This window comes from Pipistrellus kuhlii, unplaced genomic scaffold, assembly GCF_014108245.1.
Source record: "Pipistrellus kuhlii isolate mPipKuh1 unplaced genomic scaffold, mPipKuh1.p scaffold_m20_p_10, whole genome shotgun sequence".
In the NCBI taxonomy this organism is placed as follows: Eukaryota; Metazoa; Chordata; class Mammalia; order Chiroptera; family Vespertilionidae; genus Pipistrellus; species Pipistrellus kuhlii.
In genome coordinates this window covers 52,399,725-52,405,724 of record NW_023425405.1, presented here as the reverse complement: position 1 = coordinate 52,405,724, position 6,000 = coordinate 52,399,725, and positions in this window count along the sequence as shown.

The following is a 6,000-nucleotide window of genomic DNA, read 5'->3' as shown; positions in this document are numbered from 1 at the left end:
CCTCTTTCTCTTGCTTATCTTTCAGAGTAGAGACCTTAGAAGCATCATTCCCTGACCATCAGAGCCACTAAGACTTCCAATAAAGTCCGACTTTCGGTACTCACCTAGACCCTGTCACAGTGACCTTGAAATGCATTAATCTGCTGGCTTCCTCCCACACCATCTCAACGAGGGTGATGCTCTATGCCCACATGGACGTAAGCAGAGGGTGATTGTAAGCCTGAGTCAGGGTCCCATAGGGAACATGAGCAGAAACCTCAGCAAACTCAAAACATGTGTTTTATACATCAGGAGAGAGCCAGAGGGCAAACCATCTGTCAACTCTTTCCACTGCTGACTGGGGAGGTCTTGCTGAGAGCATCCCAGCAATCACTGTTCACACCTCCCCAGAGGCTATTCATTCTCCTTTTCTCTATGGCAAATCCTTGTTAACAGTCTAAATGATATAAATTTGATAACGTCCTCTACAAAGAAGTTACCCATAGAGTTACAAAACAGGGTGTAAGCAGACCATATTGACATTCATGTGACCAAAACTGTACGATATTTATTTTGAACACGTGTGGGGAAAGGGCAACTGCAGCCCAGGGAACAAGTTTTGGAGGCATCTGCAGAAGAGTGGTAGCTGAAACCACGCAGCAGGATGAGATCGCTCAGGGAGAGAGTGGATGCACCATTTAATGAACAGACAGAAAAGTGGTGTTCAAAAGGCATAGCCATAGCAATAAGAGAATATCGCTAAAGAAGCAAGGCTAAAACTTTCAGGAAGTCAAGATGGATAGGGGCTAAGAGTATGGGTTGACATGCAGGTTGAGTACGATGGAGAAGCTTCTCCGTGGTTTCCCATTCTGCCTAGGATAAGATCCTAAATTTTCCACAATGCCCACATCTCCTTCAGCTTCAACTTACACCATTCTCTCATTTTCCCACTTCCAAGTCTCTGCTCCAGCCTCCCTGGCTTTCTTTTAGTTCCTCTTCTGCACCATGTTCCCTCCTACTACAAGTCCTATGTATATGCTGTTCTTCTCCCTAAATTATCTTCCCTTTAAGTGCACTTTAACTTAACTTTCTGATCTCAGATAAAGCATCATTTCCTCATAAAGCCTTTCCTAACTGATCCAGGTCTCAAAAATTCCTTAGTTTTTTGCTTTGCAGAATCATGTTTCTTTCTATCCTACACTAATATCAATTTATGATTGTATGTTCATGTGTGCTATTTCAAAAAATGCCTCACCCACTGGATTGTAAACTTTATGAGTTGAACTCAAGAAATTAATAAAACAGCCATTGGGATTTTAACCCAAAACCTATGGTTACCCAGCAGAATCAAGTCTGGTGTACTCTCTGCCCATTAGGGCATGCCTAACCAATCTCATCAAAATCACATTGGAGTTTCTCCATGATTTGGCACTCAAGACACAGCCTGTCACATCTCAAGCTTATAAACTCAACCGTTCCATTAATATAGGACAATTCATAAATCTGGCTCTCTAGCCACTAGCTCTTAATCTTTGGCGGGCTAAAAACTCCTTTAAGAGTTCAATGAAAGCAATGGCTATTGTTATGTTGAGCTGTGTCCCCTCAAAAAAAAATACACTGAAATTATAGCCATTAGTAACTGTGAATGTGATATTGTTTGGAAATGGAGTCTTTGCAGATGATCAAGTTTAAGATGAGGTCATTAGGGTAAGCCCCAATATAACTAATATCCTTATATGAAAGGGTAATCTGGACAGAGACAGACATGGTCAGAAGGAGAAAATATGAAGACACAGCAATGCCATTGCCCTCACTAGTTTGGCTCAGTGGATGGAGCGTCAGCCTGCAGACTCAAGGGTCCCAGGTTTGATTCCGGTCAAGGGCATGTATCTTTGTTGCAGGCACATAACCCAGTGGGGAGTGTGCAGGAAGCAGCTGATCAATGTTTCTCTCTCATCGATGTTTCTGACTCTCTGTCCCGCTCCCTTCCTCTCTGTAAAACATCAATAAACTATATTAAAAAAAAAAATGTCATCTTGTGGAATGGATGAAGCAACCAGAAGCTAGGAAAGAGGCTTGGAACAGATTCTCCCTCAGAGGCCACCAAAAGCACCAACACGGCTGACACCTTGATTTCTGACTCCTAGTCTCCAGATCTGGGAGGCAATACAATTCTATAGTTTAAACCACCAAGTTTGTGGTACTTGGTTAAGGCCACCCCCGGAAACTAATACAGATGCTCTCTCTCTAGAAATAAAAGCTCTTATGGACATACACAGCTCTGCATGTAATTCAAGGTGTTCACAGAGCCACTGCAGCCCAGGTTAAAAATTCCTGAACCCAAAACCCCTAGGATAGGGCAAAGAAAAAAGAGGGAGAAGACACTGGGCATCAGCAACTGTGTGCTTGCTCCATGGTTGGCCCTTGTCTAGACACTTGACGTGAATTATTTTGTGGAATCCTCAAAAACCACTCCACGAAGAAGATGTTAGCAGCCGCATTTCAGAGAAGAGGAAATCCGAGACTCTGAGGGATTTAATATGGTGCGCTAACTTATACATCTAGAGGTGGTGGAGCTGGAAGTATGGCCTGAGCTTGTTTTACCCTGAAACCAAGGCTTTTTCCATTCTTACCCTGCTTCTGTGCATGAGTGATATGTGAGATGCAAAGCACATGATGTGTGGTTTCCGGGGCTGTGAGGTTACAGAGAGACCAGGGTTATGCATGTGTCAGTGGCTTTGAGGGAAACAGGAGAATAGCTAATTTTTTTTAAGTTAAAAAAAATTAAAGAAAAGCCATTTCTTTGACTACTTTCCTTTCATTGCATAATATTATAACATCTTTTGAATAAGGATTTGGGTGTAGAAGGATTTTTGCTCTTGCTAGGCAAGGATAGAGACAACAAAGAATTAGTTAGGTTATACTGATAATAATTGTTAATAGGATTTTTAGGGATGGGAGAGTAAGGTGGATGAGAAAGCAAAGGAAAATTTATCTCTGACTCGTCAGGAAATACTTAGTGATCATCCACTCAATGACAGGCTCCATGTTCTCTGGACACAGTGTGGCCACAAAGAGCCTTAAGTCTAAACGGGGAAATCAACAGTTACATCTGTCAATACAATAAAGTAAAGGTTGTGTGACAACCAAAAAAAAAAAAAAAAGTTTACTCTATAGCAAATAGTGGGGAAACTACCCACTTTCAGTTGGGGTTAAAACTCGGTTTAAGTTTTCTGAAGTCTGAGTAGTGGTTATCCTGCCCCAGGGAGGTAAGAGAGGGTTTGTTTCAGGCAGAGGAACCATATGCAATAGTCCTGAGGCAACAGAAAATAAAACATTTGAAGACTTGAATGCAATTACCACAACCTAAGTGTGGGGTGGGGAGGGGTAAAAAAGTAATGACACTGGACAGATGCGCAGGAGCTAAACCATGAAGGGCCTTCTCAGTAACTGCGTGAGCTTCCTCTAGAGAGCAATGAGAAGAGGTAAAGATTGGCAACAGAGGAGGGAGGACTATTGACTGTGGGAATCAGACAAGTGAATTAATCTCTATGAGTTTTCATTGCTTCAGAGTAAGAGATATTAAGAGCCGCTGTGAAGACCAAATTAGACATTTCATGCAATACTCTTAGAATAGTTCCCCGGCCAGCATTGGCTTTTATACCAGTAATGCAGGCAAGACCTGGTGGAGACCTGTGTTACTGTCAGGTGCAGTATTTGAAACACCACACCTTTAATCCCACCTGTCTCCTGAGAAGGGCTCCCCCATGACAAGTGCACTTTGCCCACAGCCTCCCGGGACCATGCACAAGTTTTCAATAGAATTTACCTATTCTTCGCCAAAACCGGTTTGGCTCAGTGATAGAGCATCGGTCTGCGGACTGAAAGGTCCCAGGTTCGATTCCGGTCAAGGGCATGTACCTGGGTTGCGGGCACATCCCCCGTAGGGGGTGTGCAAGAGGCAGTTGGTAGATGTTTCTCTCTCCTCAACGTTTCTAGCTCTCTAGCTCTCTCCCTTCCTCTCTGTAAAAAATCAATAAAATATATTTTTTTTAAATTTACTTATTCCTCCTTAGGGTGAGCTGTTTTCTTTCATTGTCCTCACACAAGGTCACAAGTCTCCAGATCTGTTAAAGGCAGGCTGTCTATAGGCACTGCATGCAGGAGAGGCAGCAGGCAGTGTCCAGGGCATTGCATGCAGAAGGGGCAATAGTCAGTGTCCAGGGCATTGAGGCATTCAACGGTGCACTGCTCTCAGCTCATACTCTGTCTCAGCGTGGAGCTCACCAAGGCTTAACTTGTGCGGACGGCAGAGACTCTGGAAGCCAGCATCAGAATCTTTATGCTATATACTTCGCTGTTTTGCTGCTTTTAAAAACCTTTAAATATTTTTGGTTCTGCTTCAACGAGGCGTGGGGGAGGCAATACTTAAAAATATCACTCTGCCTCACCACCATAGATAAACTCCAGAAAATTCTGTTCATTTGAGGTCTTCCTTCTTGTCTCTTTCATGTGTAAATTGTAGAGACTTAGTTGAAATATGTGTGGGTGTGTGTTACAGCTCTTCTGAACACACGGTGTCATGGGACATGGGAATTAAGGTCACATTTGCACTATTTGCCAGCCACCACACCTCTGAGGATGAGGACAAAACCCATAGATATATGGGTACCAGGGAAAGCAGGCTATTGGGTACTGAGGATTTCTTCTTATTAAAGATAGAATCTCATATATGCTGAATATCCACCATGCTTAGGAAACTATTGTACTTGTTTGTTCAAACATTATCTTTTACTCTATTAAACATGTGAAGTGATTATTAGGATTATCGTCTTTACAGCTATAGAAAATATGGCCCAGGGAAGTCTATAAATTGGGCCAGCATTTCACACTTCTTGTGTGAAATTCTCTGCACCCCATTGCAATTAGGGCCTGACCTGTGTGAATCCTAACTGTATCTCCCTGGCTTTGTGACCTTTGACAAGCTACTTAATCTCGCTGTGCTTTGATTACCTAACTATAAAATAGGTAAGGAAAATATTCACCTAATAGGACCGTTTTGAGTTAGATGAATTAGTACTTGTGAAATATTTAAAATGGTGCCTGGTGACTAGCAAATGCCATAAACAAGTTAACCATTACTATTATTATAACTGGAAAGACAGCAAAGTCCCAACTTCATCAGGGCAACATAGGATATTGCCAAAGGCTTCTGGGATAAAAGTAAATACATCTATAACCAAATAAATGAATGAGGCAAAGAACATTCAATACCAGACCTCAACAGCTCATTCCAAAAAATCCTTCCAAAGAAAGAAAGAAAGAAAGAAAAAAAGAAAGAAAGAAAGAAAGAAAGAAAGAAAGAGAGAGAGAGAGAAAGAAAGAGAGAGAGAGAGAAATAGTTAAAGAGAGAGAGAGAGAAAGAGATAAAGAAAGGAAGAAAGGAAGAAAGGAAGAAAGGAAGAAAGGAAGAAAGGAAGAAAGAAACCTCTGGAGCAGATATATGAGAAACGTTGGCTTTTAAAAATTGTTTTCCAGGAAGAGCTAATTCCTTTATTTATGTCTCTCACACCCCTTCTGGTTTTCTCACAACTTTATTAAGTATCTGGATGAACTGAATAATACCATCTTTGTCCCATGATTATTGACCATTATTATTGGCATCCTCAAGCAGAACCCATCCAGAGAATTTTAGAGGAGGCTTATCGCCATTAAAATCTTCAACCTCAAGGTTTATTCAGCTTATTCTTGGCTACAAGTAGGATAATGGAAAGATAGGGATTTAGTGACATTCCTTAACGGGCAAAGTGTGAATCCAAAGTTGTAGCTGTAGTTACAGGCCCAGAACTTTCCATAGGCTCTTTCTTCTCAGAGTTTGGTGGTCCATGAATTCAGTTCAATTAGCAAATTTATATTGATCATCGTGCAGATAACTATTGGGATTTCCAGAAAAGTTGAAGATGGGGTCTTGCTCTTGAGGACAATGAAGTCTAGCTGGGCAACATGAACTGATCTTACATT